Raw genomic sequence first — 17337 nt, 5'->3', positions numbered from 1 at the left:
GCCCTAATGATGATGTCTCTGAGAACTGCCATGGCCTACCTCTAAACAGCTTTCCTTCCATTAACCAGTTTTGAGGGTGCCATTTCCAGGTATGTCTCCTGTGACACAGTGTAAACCTTTCTGTTCTACATCTCTCTAAATCTAGAGACTTCATTTGCTTCATTAGTGGTTACATGCCCTGAATGGAGAAACGTATTCAGGGGTTTGGCATGGGTAGAAATGTTCTAGGAACGTGAGGTCGATGATATTCTTCTGGATAATAATTTTATTCAATGTACAATTCCTGTGACATATGATTCAATTTCTTAGGTTTTCTTTGTTTACCAAAGGCTAGTGTTTTCCCTACAGACCTTTAATTGAGTGAATATTTAATTACATTTTCTTATTGTATATTCCTGAATGTGTATTCAAAAATTCTGTTTTCCAATACAAGTTTTGCAATGATTTTGGCAGCAAAGGGTGCTCAGCTATAGAGTGAATATAACAGCGTAATTATTGTGAACCTCCTACAAATGATGAACTCCGAAATCCTTGTTTTATCCAACAATTACCAGACATCAGTAAAGCAAAGAACAACATGGATTACAGAGTGTGGTTTTGTAGTCCCATTAGGTATCAGTTCTTTATTATCTAGCTTCATGTGTTCCCAGGGCCAGACTTCAGGGTTTTAGATATTTTACCATATTTCTATATTCAGGCCAAACATAAGATATAGGAGGAGTGTCAGGGAAAGGAATGGCTTGAGGTCCAGGGAAACCTCAACATCAATAGTTTCATCAGAAAAGGAGGAAGTCTACTTGGAACTGTCATTATTGGATTCTATATTCTTGACCTAGTTTCTCAGAATCCATGTTAAAATTCCACCTAACCTCTAAGCTGTAGCAGCCACCTCATATATATATATATATATATATATATATATATATATATATATGTAGCAGAGGATGGCCATGTTGGGAACCAATGGAAGGAGAAGTTCCTGGTCCAACCTAGGTTTTACTCTCAGATATATATATATATATATATATATATATATATATATATATATATATGAAATAATATTTAATATATATTTGGTATATATATATTTATATATACCAAAACTAGGTATGATTCATGAAGCTATGAAATGAATCCTACCCAGAACTTTATACAGATCTTCCCTGAGAGACACAGGTAGACATGTTAAATACAGAAGTGAGTGATAGTGGCAAACCAGTGACATTTAAACGTACCTCTTGTTAGTAGATTTTGAGAAAGGTTTACAAGAGTTGTGTAAGTGAGGGGTCTGAGGGTACCTGGAAGGGAACTGGGTACAATCAACGCAAAGAAGGACTCTGAGACAAGAATCTGAACAACGAGTCAATTTTATTTTTCTCCATGGCTGAATTTATAGCATAACAGTGGTAACAGAGGGAGGGGGGAAGTATGAAACATTTATGCAGGCGAAGGACACAATATTTGTGTGGTCAGGGAATTGGGTGATGTTGACAAGATGTCAGAAAGTTCACAGATTTGTCATACTATTAGTCATCAGGACACATTTTTCATATTATTATTTTTCTTGACCACCAGATTTGTAATAGGCTCCTGCTCCTGACTGGAGATTTTCCATGAACCCAGTCATACTTAATTCTAACCATAATAATAACATCAACAATGTAGGGCTTCAATGGCATCACTCCCTACATCTCCCCCTTCCTTATAGTCAAATGAATAAGTGTCAAATGGCCGTGCTTGTCCTAGAATGAATCACTCAAGAACTTTGTCTGTCTTAGGTTGCAGTGATATTTATAACATGGCCAAGAGAATCTTTTAGCCAGGATCCGTCATGGAGCAAGGCGGCAACTAATGGCACCACCCTGTCCCATGTCTTTTGCCCTTTATTCATGAATATACCACTCTCTTGCCCGTCATTAACTATCCAGTGGTGAAAGTTTCTTGATTTTTCAGCATCAGGACCGTAGGCAGAAAAGAATGTTGGCCTCATTTGACTGAAGGACAAAAATATCCTTATTATCCATACAGGAGATGTGTAGGTGAGCTTGTCCCTAATCAAAGTCTCTACCATAGCTAGCCTATGATAATATAACTGAATAGAAGACTGCCATCTAATCATATCTATCGACTCAGAAATCTAAAGGGTCATTGTCAGGAAATGATAGTCAGAGCAGTACAAGAGAATACATATGCATCACAAAACAAGATAAGATTGATGAAGCTAAGAAGTAATGCATGCTGCCAGAAACCGATATAAATTTTTCCTGACAGACACAGCTACAGCATGTCAAATAGGGAAGTGAAAGCTAGTGGCAAAACAGTGAACTGAAAACGGACCTTTTGTTGGTAGATTTTGAGAAAGGATTAAAAGAGCGGATCGTGCTTTCAATGTCAATGAACCAGAGCGTTCTGGTACTAAAACAATAATCAAAGCCTGTTCGTAGGCAGACCTATGGTTCCAAATGCATATGTCGCAGAGGATGGCCTTGTTAGGCACCAATGGAAGGGGAAGTCCTTGGTCCTCCCTAGGTTTGACTGATAGTTAAAGGAAATGTCAAGGGACAGTAAGAGGGATTAGAGAAAAAAGGGAGGGAACCAGATAGGGATATTATGGACAGAAATGTGGTAAAGGAAATAATATTTGAAATGTATATATAGAAATATCCAAATAAAAAAGCAATGAATTTTGTTCAAAATGAAAAAAAATGAAAGAAACAAAAGAAAAGAGAACCTCCAGCTAATCACATCTATGGACTCAGAAATCTAAAGAATCACTGTCAGGGTCTCTGCACCCAAATCCCGTGGGAGGGAGAGCTAAACACTCAGAGAGGCAGACAGCCCTGGGAAACCAGAAGAGACTACACTCTGCATACAAATCTCAGGCGCCAGAGGAAAACACCAAATGCCATATGGAACCCTGGTGCACTGAAGCTCCCGGAAACGGAGGCACAGATCATCCTTGTTGCTGCTGCCACGGAGAGCTCTTGGGCAAACCCCGCAAGCAAACTTGAGTCTCAGGACCACAGGTAACACCAACTTTCTGCTGCAAGAGACCTGTCTGGTGATCTTGGGACACACAGAGGCAGAATTCCTCTAAGACCGGGCACTTCCTGTGTTTACCGGGAGTCCCACAACCGCGGATCCCGGCCTGCAGCAGCTCTCTGCTCCCAGACCCCGTGGGAGAGAGACCCGACTGCCTGGTCAGGTAGGCACTCCTGAGGCTGCAGAGTGGAAGAGACCACCAACACTGCCCACCCCTGCCCACATCCCTGGCCCAAGAGGAAACTGTATAAGGCCTCTGGGTTCCCGTAGGGGAGGGCCCAGGAGCGGCAGGACCGCTGCATCTGAGACAACTTCAGAACCTGAAGGAAACAGACCGGATAAACAGTTCTCTGCACCCAAATCCCATGGGAGGGAGAGCTAAACCCTCAGAGAGGCAGACACGCCTGGGAAACCAGAAGAGACTGCACTCTGCATACACATCTCGGACGCCAGAGGAAAACACCAATCTGGAACCCAGGTCCACTGAAGCTCCCGGAAAAGGCAGCACAGATCTTCCTGGTTGCTGCTGCCATGGAGAGCTCTTGGGCAGCCCCCCGCGAGCAAACTTGAGCCTCGGTACCACAGGTAAGACCAACTTTACTGATGCAAGAGACATGTCTAGTGAACTCAAGACACAGGCCCACAGGAATGGCTGAAGACCTGTAGAGAGGGAAAACTACACGCACGAAAGCAGGACAATCTGTCATCATAACAGGCTGAAAGAAAACAGGAAAAGAGGTCTAAAGTACTCCTGACACACAGGCTTATAGGGCAGTCTAGCCACTGTCAGAAATAGCAGAACAAAGTAACACTAGAGATAATCTGATGGCGAGAGGCAAGCACAGGAACGCAAGCAACAGAAACCAAGACTACATGGCACCATCGGAGCCCAATTTGCCCACCAAAACAAACATGGAATATCCAAACACACCAGAAAAGCAAAATCTAGTTTCAAAATCATATTTGATCATGATGCTGGAGGACTTCAAGAAAGATGTGAAGAACTCCCTTAGAGAACAAGTAGAAGCCTACAGAGAGGAATCACAAAAATGCCTGAAAGAATTCCAGGAAAACATAATTAAACAAGTAGAAGCCCATAGAGAGGAGTCACAAAAATCCCTGAAAGAATTCCAGATAATCATAAATAAACAAGTAGAAGCACATAGAGAGGAGTCACATAAATCCCTGAAAGAATTCCAGAAAAACACAATCAAACAGTTGAAGGAATTAAAAATGGAAATAGAAGCAATCAAGAAAGAACACATGCAAACAATCCTGGATATAGAAAACAAAAAGAAGAGACAAGGAGCTGTAGATACAAGCTTCACCAACAGAATACAGGAGATGGAAGACAGAATCTCAGGAGCAGAAGATTCCATAGAAGATCAAACCTAAGGATAATAGGTATAAAAGAGAGTGAAGACTCCCAGCTCAAAGGACCAGTAAATATCTTCAACAAAATCATAGAAGAAAACTTCCCTAACCTAAAAAAGAGATACCCATAGGCATACAAGAAGCCTACAGAACTCCAAATAGATTGGACCAGAAAAGAAACACCTCCCGTCACATAATAGTCAAAACACCAAACGCACAAAATAAAGAAAGAATATTAAAAGCAGTAAGGGAAAAAGGTCAAGTAATATATAAAGGCCCAGGTTACGGTATCCTGCAAAACTCTCAATTAACATAGATGGAGAAACCAAGATATTCCATGACAAAAACCAATTTACACAATATCTTTCTACAAATCCAGCACTACAAAGGAGAATAAATGGTAAAGCCCAACATAAGGAGGCAAGCTATACCAGAGAAGAAGCAAGAAACTAATAGTCTTGGCCACAAAACAAAGAGAAGAAAAGCACACAAACATAACCTCACATCCAAATAAGAATACGACCGGAAGCAATAATCACTATTCCTTAATATCTTTCAACATCAATGGCCTCAACTCCCCAATAAAGAGACATAGATTAACAAACTGGATATGCAACGAGGACCCTGCATTCTGCTGCCTACAGGAAACACACCTAAGAGACAAAGACAGACACTACCTCAGAGTGAAAGGCTGGAAAACAACTTTCCAAGCAAATGGTCGGAAGAAGCAAGCTGGAGTAGCCATTCTAATATCAGATAAAATCAATTTTCAACTAAAAGTCATCAAAAAAGATAAGGAAGGACACTTCACATTCATCAAAGGAAAAATCCACCAAGATGAACTCTCAATCCTAAATATCTATGCCCCAAATACAAGGGCACCTACATACGTAAAAGAAACCTTACTAAAGATCAAAACCCACATTGCACCACATACAACAATAGTAGGAGATTTGAACACCCCACTCTCATCAATGGACAGATCATGGAAACAGAAATTAAACAGATACGTAGACAGAATAAGAGAAGTCATGAGCCAAATGGACTTAACAGATATTTATAGAACATTTTATCCTAAAGTAAAAGGATATACCTTCTTCTCAGCTCCTCATGGTACTTTCTCCAAAATTGACCATATAATTGGTCAAAAAACAGGCCTCAACAGGTACAGAAAGATAGAAATAATCACATGCTTGCTATCGGACCACCACGGCCTAAAACTGGTCTTCAATAACAATAAGTGAAGAATGCCCACATATACGTGGAAATTGAACAATGCTCTACTCAATGATTACCTGGTCAAGGAAGAAATAAAGAAATTAAAGACTTTTAAGAATTTAATGAAAATGAAGGTACAACATACCCAAACTTATGGGACACAATGAAAGCTGTGCTAAGAGGAAAATTCATAGCTCTGAGTGCCTGCAGATAGAAACAGGAAAGGGCATATGTCTGCAGCTTGACAGCACACCTAAAAGCTCTAGAAAAAAAAAGAATCAAATACACCCAGGAGGAGTAGAAGGCAGGAAATAATCAAACTCAGAGATGAAATTAACCAAGTAGAAACAAAAAGGACCATAGAAAGAATCAACAGAACCAAAAGTTGGTTCTTTGAGAAAGTCAACAAGATAGATAAAACCTTAGCCAGACTAACGAGAGGACACAGAGTGTGTGTCCAAATTAACAAAATCAGAAATGAAAAGGGAGACATAACTACAGATTCAGAGGAAATTCAAAAAATCATCAGATCTTACTATAAAAACCTATATTCAACGAAACTTGAAAATGTGTAGGAAATGGACAATTTCGTAGACAGATATCAAGTACTGAAGTTAAATCAGGAACAAATAAACCAGTTAAACAACTCCATAACTCCTAAGGAAATAGAAGCAGTCATTAAAGGTCTCCCAACCAAAAAGAGCCCAGGTCCAGACGGGTTTAGTGCAGAGTTCTATCAGACCTTCATAGAAGACCTCATACCAATATTATCCAAACTATTACACAAAATTGAAACAGATAGAGCACTACCGAATTCCTTCTATGAAGCCACAATTACTCTTATACCTAAATCACACAAAGACCCAACAAAGAAAGAGAAGTTCAGACCAATTTCCCTTATGAATATCGACACAAAAATACTGAATAAAATTCTGGCAAACCGAATCCAAGAGCATATCAAAACAATCATCCACCATGATGAAGTAGGATTCATCCCAGGCATGCAGGGATGGTTTAATATACGGAAATCCATTAATGTGATCCATCATATAAACAAACTTAAAGAACAAAACCTCATGATCATTTCATTAGATGCTGAGAAAGCATTTGACAAAATTCAACACCCCTTCATGATAAAAGTCTTGGAAAGAATAGGAATTCAAGGCCCATACCTAAACATAGTAAAAGCCATATACAGCAAACCAGTTGCTAACATTAAACTAAATGGAGAGAAACCTGAAGCAATCCCACTAAAATCAGGGACTAGACAAGGCTGCCCACTCTCTCCCTACTTATTCAATATAGTTCTTGAAGTTCTAGCCAGAGCAATCTGACAACAAAAGGAGGTCAAGGTGATAGAGATCGGAAGAGAAGAAGTCAAAATATCACTATTTGCAGATGATAAGATAGTATACTTAAGCGATCCCAAAAGTTCCACCAGAGAACTACTAAAGCTGATAAACAACTTCAGCAAAGTGGCTGTGTATAAAATTAACTCAAATAAATCAGTAGCCTTCCTCTACACAAAAGAGAAATAAGCCGAGAAAGAAATTAGGGAAACGACACCCTTCATAATAGACCCAAATAATATAAAGTACCTCGGTGTGACTTTAACCAAGCAGGTAAAAGATCTGTACAATAAGAACTTCAAGACACTGAAGAAAGAAATTGAAGAAGACCTCAGAAGATGGAAAGATCTCCAATGCTCATGGCTTGGCAGGATCAATATAGTAAAAATGGCCATTTTATCAAAAGCGATCTACAGATTCAATGCAATCCCCATCAAAATACCAATCCAATTCTTCAAAGAGTTAGACAGAAAAATTTGCAAATTCATCTGGAATAACAAAAACCCCAAGATAGCTAAAACTATCCTCAACAATAAAAGGACTTCAGGTGGAATCACTATCCTTGAACTCAAGCAGTATTACAGAGCAATAGTGATAAAAACTGCATGGTATTGGTACAGAGACAGACAGATAGACCAATGGAATAGAATTGAAGACCCAGAAATGAACCCACACACCTATGGTCACTTGATTTTTGACAAAGGAGCCAAAACCATGCAATGGAAAAAAGATAGCATTTTCAGCAAATGGTGCTGGTTCAACTGGCGGTCAATATGTAGAGAAATACAGATTGATCAATGCTTATCACCTTGTACAAAGCTTAAGTCCAAGTGGATCAAGGACCTCCAAATCAAACCAAACACACTCAAACTAATAGGAGAAAAATTAGGGAAGCATCTGGAACACATGGACACTGGAAATAATTTCCTGAACTAAACACCAATGCCTTATGCTCTAAGGTAAATAATCGACAAATGGGATCTCAGTAAACTGCAAAGCTTCTGTAAGGCAAAGGACACTGTGGTTAGGACAAAACAGCAACCAACAGATTGGGAAAAGATCTTTACCAATCCTACAACAGATAGAGGCCTTATATCCAAAATATACAAAGAACTCAAGAAGTTAGACCGCAGGGAAACAAATAACCCTATTAAAAATGGGATTCAGAGCTAAACAAGAAATTCACAGCTGAGGAAGGCCGAATGGCTGAGAAACACCTAAAGAAATGTTCAACATCTTTAGTCATAAGGGAAATGCAAATCAAAACAACCTTGAGATTTCACCTCACACCAGTGATAATGGCTAAGATCAAAAATTCAGGTGACAGCAGATGCTGGCGAGGATGTGGAGAAAGAGGAACACTCCTCCATTGTTGGTGGGATTGCAGACTGGTACAACCATTCTTGAAATCAGTCTGGAGGTTCCTCAGAAAACTGGACATTAAACTCCCTGAGGATCCAGTTATACCTCTTTTGGGCATATACCCAAAAGATGCCCCAACATATAAAAAAGTCACGTGCTCCACTATTTTCATCGCAGCCTTATTTATAATAGCCAGAAGCTGGAAAGAACCCAGATGCCCTTCAACAGAGGAATGGATACAGAAAATGTGGTACATCTACACAATGGAATATTCCTCAGCTATCAAAAACAACGGCTTTATGAAATTCGTATGCAAATGGTTGAAACTGGAAATATCATTCTGAGTGAGCTAACCCAATCACAGAAAGACATACGTGGTATGCACTCATTGATAAGTGGCTATTAGCCCAAATGCTTGAATTTCCCTAGATGCCTAGAACAAATGAAACTCAAGACGGATGATCAAAATGTGAATGTTTCATGCCTTCTTTAAAAGGGGAACAAGAATACCCTTGGCAGGGATTGGAGAGGCAAAGATTAAAACAGAGTCTGAAGTAGCACCCATTCAGAGCCTGCCCCACATGTGGCCCATACATATACAGCCACCCAATTAGACAAGATGGATGAAGGAAAGAAGTGCAGACCGACAGGAGCCAGATATAGATCGCTCCTGAGAGACACAGCCAGAATACAGCAAATACAGAGGCGAATGCCAGCAGCAAACCTCTGAACTGAGAATAGGACCCCCGTCGAAGGAATCAGAGAAAGAACTGGAAGAGCTTGAAGGGGCTTGAGACCCCATATGTACAACAATGCCAAGCAACCAGAGCTTCCAGGGACTAAGCCACTACCTAAACACTATACATGGACTGACCCTGGACTCTGACCTCATAGGTAGCAACGAATATCATAGAAAGAGCACCAGTGGAAGGGGAAGCCCTGGGTCCTGCTAAGACTGAACCCCCAGTGAACTAGACTGTTGGGGGGAGTGCGGCAATGGGGGGAGGGTTGGGAGGGGAATACCCCTTAGTAATTAGAGGGGGGAGGGAGGAGGAGGATTTTTGCCCGGAAACCGGGAAAGGGAAGAAAGGGAATAACACTCGAAATGTATATAAGAAATACTCAAGTTAATTACAAAAAAAAAAAAAAAGAATCACTGTCAGGTAATGATAGTCAGAGTAATACTAGTCTAAAGATTGAGATGAGGCCTCAACTAGAAGCACTTCTCTCTCCCAATTCATATGCATCAGAGGAAAAATCCACCAAAATGGCATCTCGATTCCAGATGTCTATATTCCAAAGACAAAAGCAGCAATATTGGTGAGAGAAATGTTGCTGAAGCTTAAATATCACATCAAACCTCACATATGAGTAGTGGGGAACATCAATGTCCCACTGTCACCAAGGTCAGGCCATTGAAACAGAAAGTAAAAATAAATAAATAAATAAATAAATAAATAAATAAATAAATAAATGATATATAACACGTGGTTCAATTAAATTGGCCTCACTGATATCTACATAATAGTTCACCCGAACACAAAAGTACACACTCCCTTTTTAGTGCCTCATGGAACCTTATCCTAAACTGATAATGTTCTCCCACTCTAAACAAGCCACATCGGATACAGAAAGATTGTGCTAACCATTGGATTTTCTCAGATCACAATGGATTAAAACTGGACTTCAACAATATGAAAAAGTGTATAAACTCATTGAAATTCAATAACTCCCAACTGAAGAACCACCAGTTCAGAGAATACATGAAAAAAAAAAAGCATTCCTAAAATTCAATGAAAATGAAAGCACAGCTTCTCCAAACTTGAGGGACATAAGGAAAGAAGTGGTAAGAGGACCACGAATATGCAGCACAGAGTGCTCATAAAGAAACCGGAGAGACCCCATACTAGCAACTTCAAGCACACCCTAAATCTCTTCAATAAAAAGAAGCAAATACATATTAAAGAAGGAGACAGCAAGAAATGATCAGACTCAGGGTGAAAGTGATCTATCAGAAACAAAGAGAATACGAAGATAAAAAAAAAAAAAACAAAAAAAACAAAAAAAAAAAAAAACAATAGCTGGTTCCTTGGGAACATCAACCCGACAGACAAATCCTCAGACAGATAATGTACTAGGAATAGAGACAGCATCTAAATAACAATGAAATGAAATGAACAGGGAGCCGTATCAATGGACACTGAGGTTCATATGCAATCTCCTTAATCCATGATAGAGGTATAGTCAGGGGCAACCTCCTTTGCAGAAGCAGAGAACTGAGTCCCAAAATAACTTGTACATACTCACTTAAAAGAGGGTATTAGCCATAAAGTACAGAATTCACACACTACAGTCTATGGAACCAAAGAGGCTAAACATGAAGAAAGACCAAAGAAAAATGCTTGAATTTCACTCAGAAGGAGGAATAAAATAATGACAGGAGGCAGATGGAAGGAAAGGATTGGGTGGCTGAGGGGATGGGAAGGGAAATGGGGTTTGAGAATCATTTCTTGGGAGAGACGGGCAAGAGAGACAGAGTGCCAAGGGAATAAACTGAAATCAGTGACTGTCCAGGGTGGTTGCTATTTGTATGATTTGCCTGCAATCTGGGATGGGTGAGGCTGTCCTGGGTCCATGGGGTTGACTTTAGCTGAGACTTGTAGCAGTCGGGATATGGATACTGAAATGGTCATTTTCTGTAGCCACGGAGGACCTAAGGTGGAAGGATAAATACAGAAACCCACCCCCAAAATTTTGACCCAGAAATCGCCCTCTCTATTATAGACACAGGGCCAGAGATGGAAGAGGAAATGAGGGAATGGCCAAAATATAAGTAGCCAGATGTGAGACTTATACTATGGGCAAACGGCAAACCCTGACATTACTAATGGTCCTTTCTTGTGTTTGCTGACAGAAGGGTAATGTTATTGTCCTCTGCAAGGCTCCATCGAGCAGCCGACTGACACAGAAGCAGAGGCACACGGACAAATATCGGATGGAGCTCAGTGAGTCTCACTGAAGAGCTGAGGGAAGGACTGAGAGAGGCAAAGGATCACAATGGTCCTCACGTGTGTTCACTAAACCTGTCGCCTGTCTGTGGATCCTGTTCTCCTACCCGGGCTGCGTTTTCAGGACCTGGTGGGAGACGATGAATCTACTTCTGCAGAGACTTGATGTGCCAGGGTAGAGGGTGCACACAGAGGGGTCCTCCACTCGCTCAGAGAAGAAGGGGAGAGGATAGAAGGTGGGACTGTAAGTGGTGGGGGCCTGGAGGAGTCTGGTGACAGGGCATCATTCAGAATGTTACCTGGTGAATAGATACAACCATTCTATCAAGGGGCGCAGGCATGACATCACGGAGACAGGGGCCTTACAAAATGGGAGTGGGGCATGACATCTTGGGGGTGTGGCATGACATCTTGGGCGTGGGACATGACATCATGGGAGTGGGGCATGATATCATGTGTTTGGCGAATGATATCATTGGGATGGGGGCATGATATCATGAAGCTTCATGGAAAATATTTGAAACTAGAATTAAAAAAAAAAACAGACTGAAAGGGAGCTGAGACCTAGAGACAAAAACATGGCGCGCGTTTACCTATGGATGGTATCAGCTGTGCGATAAATCTTACTCTATCTACAATTCATAAATGCAAAGAGGACCCAGGAAAGATGGCCGGTGAGGGGAAATCATCGACATCTCTGAAAGGAAAACTGGAACATATTCTGGGAGTGAGTGCAGACGACTGTGGACAGGAGTGGAAGGTCAGCGGGGAAGATGGAGGGATAGCGCGTTGCAGAGAGAACCGGCCAGAAATAGGGGACATACGGGTTAATTTGGAAACTCGATGGATGCACTGGTTAATTCATGGTGTCTAGAGGGCCACGTTCCTGAGGATTTAATCTGACAGAGAATGCAGAGTACGAACCTTCAATCTTTGAAATCGAGCAAGTAGGACGTCAGGGGTGGGGATGGGGCTCATTCAGTGGAGTCGATTACTGAGGAGGTCAAATGGAGATCCCTGAACAACAGACCGATGCTGGGAAAGAGATTATTAAGATATAGCAAATGAGGCCTTCCTGGTACCTTAAGCCTGAAACTGAAGTAAATGCACACAAAAACCCCTTCCTGCTCTCTAATGTTTGTTTAGCCCTTGTTCACCCTTAGTAAAATATATGCACACAAACAGCGTGTCCGTGAATACCTTCTAGAGCTGTGACACTGAATTCCTTGGAAGAAACCAAAATTCACTTGCAAGCAGACCAATATTCTGCTGACTGACTGTTTCCTGGGTCCACTCCATCCTTTCACACCTGTTGTGCACCTGGACACTCTAGGAAGGAGAAAAGAGATGAGTGTGTGTGTGTGTGTGTGTGTGTGTGTGCGTGTGTGTGCATATGTATGTTTGTGTTTGTGTGTGTGTGTGTGATTCACTCTGTCTTTGTCTGTATCTGTATATTGGTTATTGTCTGTGTGTCTGCGTTTGTGTATATGTGTGTGTATGTGTGTGAGTGTGTCTGTGTGTGTGTCTGTATGTGTTTAAGTGTATCTCTGTGTGTGTATACTTGTGTGTGTCTGTGTGTTTGTGTATGTGTATGTGTGTCTGTGTTTGTGTGTTTGTGTATGCCTGTCTGTCTGTGTCTCTTTGTGTGTATGTCTGTTTGTCTAACTGACTAGGTCTCTTTGTGTGTGTTTCTGTGTATCTGTGTGTGTGTGCATATGTGTCTGTGTGTGTGGGTGTGTGTGTGTTTGTGTGTGTTCGTCATGCATAAGCAAACTATCCTTACACAGACTGTCTGGATTGCTCTTCTTTTTAGAAGGTTGGCGAATCTTTCCCTTGTCCTAAGAGACCACTCTGGTTCTCTACTCTCTCTGTGAAGCCATGACAGGTTGAGTATTTTCTTGTGTGAGGAGTCTGTCCTATAGAAAATTTCTTTCCTTGATACAATATCACTTGAAAAACACATCTCAACATTTACTTTCCTTATTCTGTGATCCCTCGAGGGGATTATTCCATCATCATCATCATCATCATCATCATCATCATCATCATCATCATCATCATCATCACAGGATTATTTCATTATATTGATATCTGCATTGTTACCAGTGTGCTAAAGTTCATTGATGGCAGGAAGAAAGATTTTTTTTTCATGCGAGTCCAATTGGACGGTCATGTTTTTGTTCTTGGAACTGAAAGATTTATTTGCATGCTACCAAGAGAAAATACAGGCAAATACAGAAAGTTCCTTGGTCTTCTACATGAGAGTGACACCCTCACCTAGTCCTCTGATCTAAACACCAAGTTAGGGAGAAATAAGACAGTTTTCCACAATGTTTCAGGCTTTGGGAATTGGTAGACATTACATAACCATCTTTTTATTCATAGCAGGAAAAGTGAAAATTATTGATAGAAGGCAGAAAATTTTAACAACATATTTATGCTGGCTAATTTAAATTCCCATTTTTCATCTCTAAAACATTATATATTCTCTTTCAGTTTCTTCTTGAAATTCTTTGAAGAAGTGAAAACTGGTATGTGTTTATCTGTTCACATTCATAAAGCATGGCTGATGCTCTAGTGATGGACAGACAGCAAAACTGACAAGAGAAAAACTGGCTTTCTTGCCACAGAAATAAATCTTCACATTCATGGAGGCAGTTTTGTTTTTAGGTGCAGAAGTTGAAAATCCCCTGAGAATGCTTCCTACAGCTACCATTTCCTGTATATTGTAATATCCTAGGAAAGGCGTTTTCTCTTTGCATTTTGTTTCAAGTGTTAAGATCTACAAGAAAGTATGACTGTGTGTACTATTTGGAGATGTTGTCTTTCTTCTTTCCCATAGATGTAATCTGGGTTGTAGACTCTCAGGCATTTTATGATCCATCTCTCACAGTAGGGGCTCCAAATAAGATGAGTATTCATTAGGAATAAAGGAAAGAAGACAGGTAACGTAAGAGAGAACTCCCTGAAGTATTTATCCCCTGTGAATCTGAGATGACTGTTGTCATCAACCTGTATATCTAAACTTTAACTTTGAAACAACATACACTCACATGAGTTAAGCCTTTGTACTTTTCATTGTGTAAATATTTGCAATAAAGAGAGCTTTAAACGTAATAAAGTTGTGTGATGTGTATAACTCATTTAATAGATGCCATTGTATAACTTAAAAGAATATATAAATGGTTTTCCTTCATGTTGTATGTAATGAAGACAGTGTCTCTTCTAACAATATTTGTAGTAATTTTGACATCTATAAAATTAAATATGTTCATATCTTGCCTAAACATCAACCACAATTACGTATGAAATACTTCCTATACTTACTAACTGTTTTTTCCTAAATATTGACTTTAAAATGGATTTAGCAGAATAGATATTGAGGAAGATGGAGGGAGGGAGGAAACTGAATGGGAGGGGAGGTAGGGAAGGGAGTGTGTAGAAGGGATTAGGTATAGTGGTTTGGAGGAATTAGGTATAGTGAATTCAGGGATAAGGGAATGGAAATCACAAGTGTGGGGTGCGCATCTCTAGGAAGTGCCAGAGGCCTGGGAAACGCGAATTTCCAGGGTGTTTATTGGGGTGAATCTAGCAGTGGTGATACAGATCCTTAATTGGCCACTTCTGTGCCCAGGCATGACTCCCAGTGATGTGATAAGGAAAAAACCCACCCACAAAAACTTCAATCTAAAATGAACACAGCCTACAAGACCTTCAGAGACAAAGATAGGTAGAGCAGACATGGAAGTAACGTCCAACCAATGGTTAGCGCAGATTGAGACCAACCCCATGGGCAAGCACCAATCTCTGATACTAGTATAGATACTTTATCGTGCTTGCAGACAGAATCCTAGCATAACTGTCCTCCGAATGACTCCACCCAACAGCTGAGAGAAACAAGTGTAAAGATTCATCACCAAACATTGGAGAGTTTTTAAAAAAACTGGTGAAGAATCGAGGCCCAGATGAAGTGAGGGACTCCACAGGTAGACCAATAGAGTAAATTCACAGCGACTCCTCGGGTTTGCCAAAGACTGAACCACCAATCAGAAAGTGAACGTGGACTGAACATGAGCCCCCAGGACATAGGTAACAAATGTGTAGCTTTGTCTTTTTACAGGTCCCTCGACAATGAGTGTTGGCATCCCATGAAGATGGAGCACTGATTTTGGGATGTAAAGTGAGTAAATTAATAAATGAATTTTAAAGAAACAGATATCCCATCTACAGACAACATGTTTTGGGAAAGCCCAATTCTAGTTGTTCGTTACCCGCATGAAGACAAATCCTGTGAAGTGCCTATGCCCTTAGAGGCCATAATCCTTTTCATTCTGTACTTCAAAAACTCAGGTGACAGCACATACTGGCAAGGATTTGGAGAAAGAGCAACACTCCTCCATTGTTGGTGGGATGGCAGACTGTTACAACCCTTCTTATAATCAGTATGAAGGTTCCTCATAAAATTGGACATTCCATGACCTGAGGACCCAGCTATATATCTCTTGGGCATATACCAAAAAGATGTCCCTACATATAACAAAGACATGTGCTCCACTATGTTCATAGCAGCCTTATTTATAATAGCCAGAAGCTGGAAAGATCCCAGATGCCCTTCAACAGAGGAATGGATACAGAAATGTGGTACATCTACAATATAGAATATTACTCAGCTATCAAACCAATGACATCATGAAATTCATAGACAAATGGAATGAACTAGAAAATATGCTGAGTGAGGTTACTCAATCACAGAAAAACACACTAGGTCTTCATTCATTATTAAGTAGATATTATCCAAAAAGATTGAATTACCCATCATGCAATACACAGACCATATGAAACTCAAGAAAGATGACCAAAATGCAGATGATTCACTCTTTCTTTAAAAGGGGAACCAAAATACCCATTTGAGGGACAAGTAGGCAAAGTTTATAACAGAGACTGAAGGACCTGTCATTCAGAGCCTGTCCCACATGTAGCCCATGCATATACAGCCACCAAAATAGATAAGATGGATGAAGCTAAGAAGTGCAGGCTGACAGTAACTGGATATTGATCCCTCCTGAGATACATAGCAGAATATGACAAAACAGATGGAAATGCCATGAGCAAACCACTGAACCAAGCATCAGACCCCAGTTGGAGGAATTAGAGAAAGGATTTAAAGAGCCGATTTGAAACCCCATAGTAATAACAATGACAACCAACCAGAGTTTCCAGGGACCAAACCACAACAGAAAGACTATACATGGTCTGACCCATGGTTCCAACTGCATGTAGCAAAGGATGGTCTTGCTGAGAAACAATGGAATGAGAAACAATTTTTTCTGAAAATGTTGGACCCCAGTGTAGGGGAATGTGTTGAGGTGTTGGAAGGCTGTGGGTGGGGATGTGAACTCCCTTATGGAAGGGTAGGGGGAAGGGTTAAGGGGTTTATGGACTGGAAACCTGGAAAAGGGAATATCATTCATAATGTAAATGAGAAATATCCAAAAATGAGAGAGAGACAAAGAAAGAGAGAGAGAAAGAAACAAAAACAAGAAGAAGAAGAAGAAGAAGAAGAAGAAGAAGAAGAAGAAGAAGAAGAAGAAGAAGAAGAAGAAGAAGAAGAAGGAATTGAACCAGAAAGAAAACTAAACTTTAATTCTTCCCCATTTCCTCTCTTCCTCAGCTGTTGTTTGGGCAGTCATGTTAGTGAGATAAGTGTAATTTCTTTGGTGTTTCTTTGAGACACCATCTCATAGTAAACTTTATTCTCTTACAGTCTTTTTGCCCCCTCATCTGTAATGTTCCTAAGTCTTGAATTAAGTGGCATTTTTTAGATAGAGCCATTGAGACTGGACTTGCATTTCTATCCTGCATTTTGAATGTCTGGGATTTTTACTGTGATCTTTGTAGCAGAGACTGTAATTATTTCTGTATATAAGGCACATGGCTTTGATTGTTGTTAGTTATGATACAGGCTTAAGTACGTAAGAGTCTGT

Source organism: Rattus norvegicus, chromosome Y, assembly GCF_036323735.1.
Source record: "Rattus norvegicus strain BN/NHsdMcwi chromosome Y, GRCr8, whole genome shotgun sequence".
Classification (NCBI taxonomy): domain Eukaryota; kingdom Metazoa; phylum Chordata; class Mammalia; order Rodentia; family Muridae; genus Rattus; species Rattus norvegicus.
Note: the sequence above shows the minus strand (reverse complement) of the source record.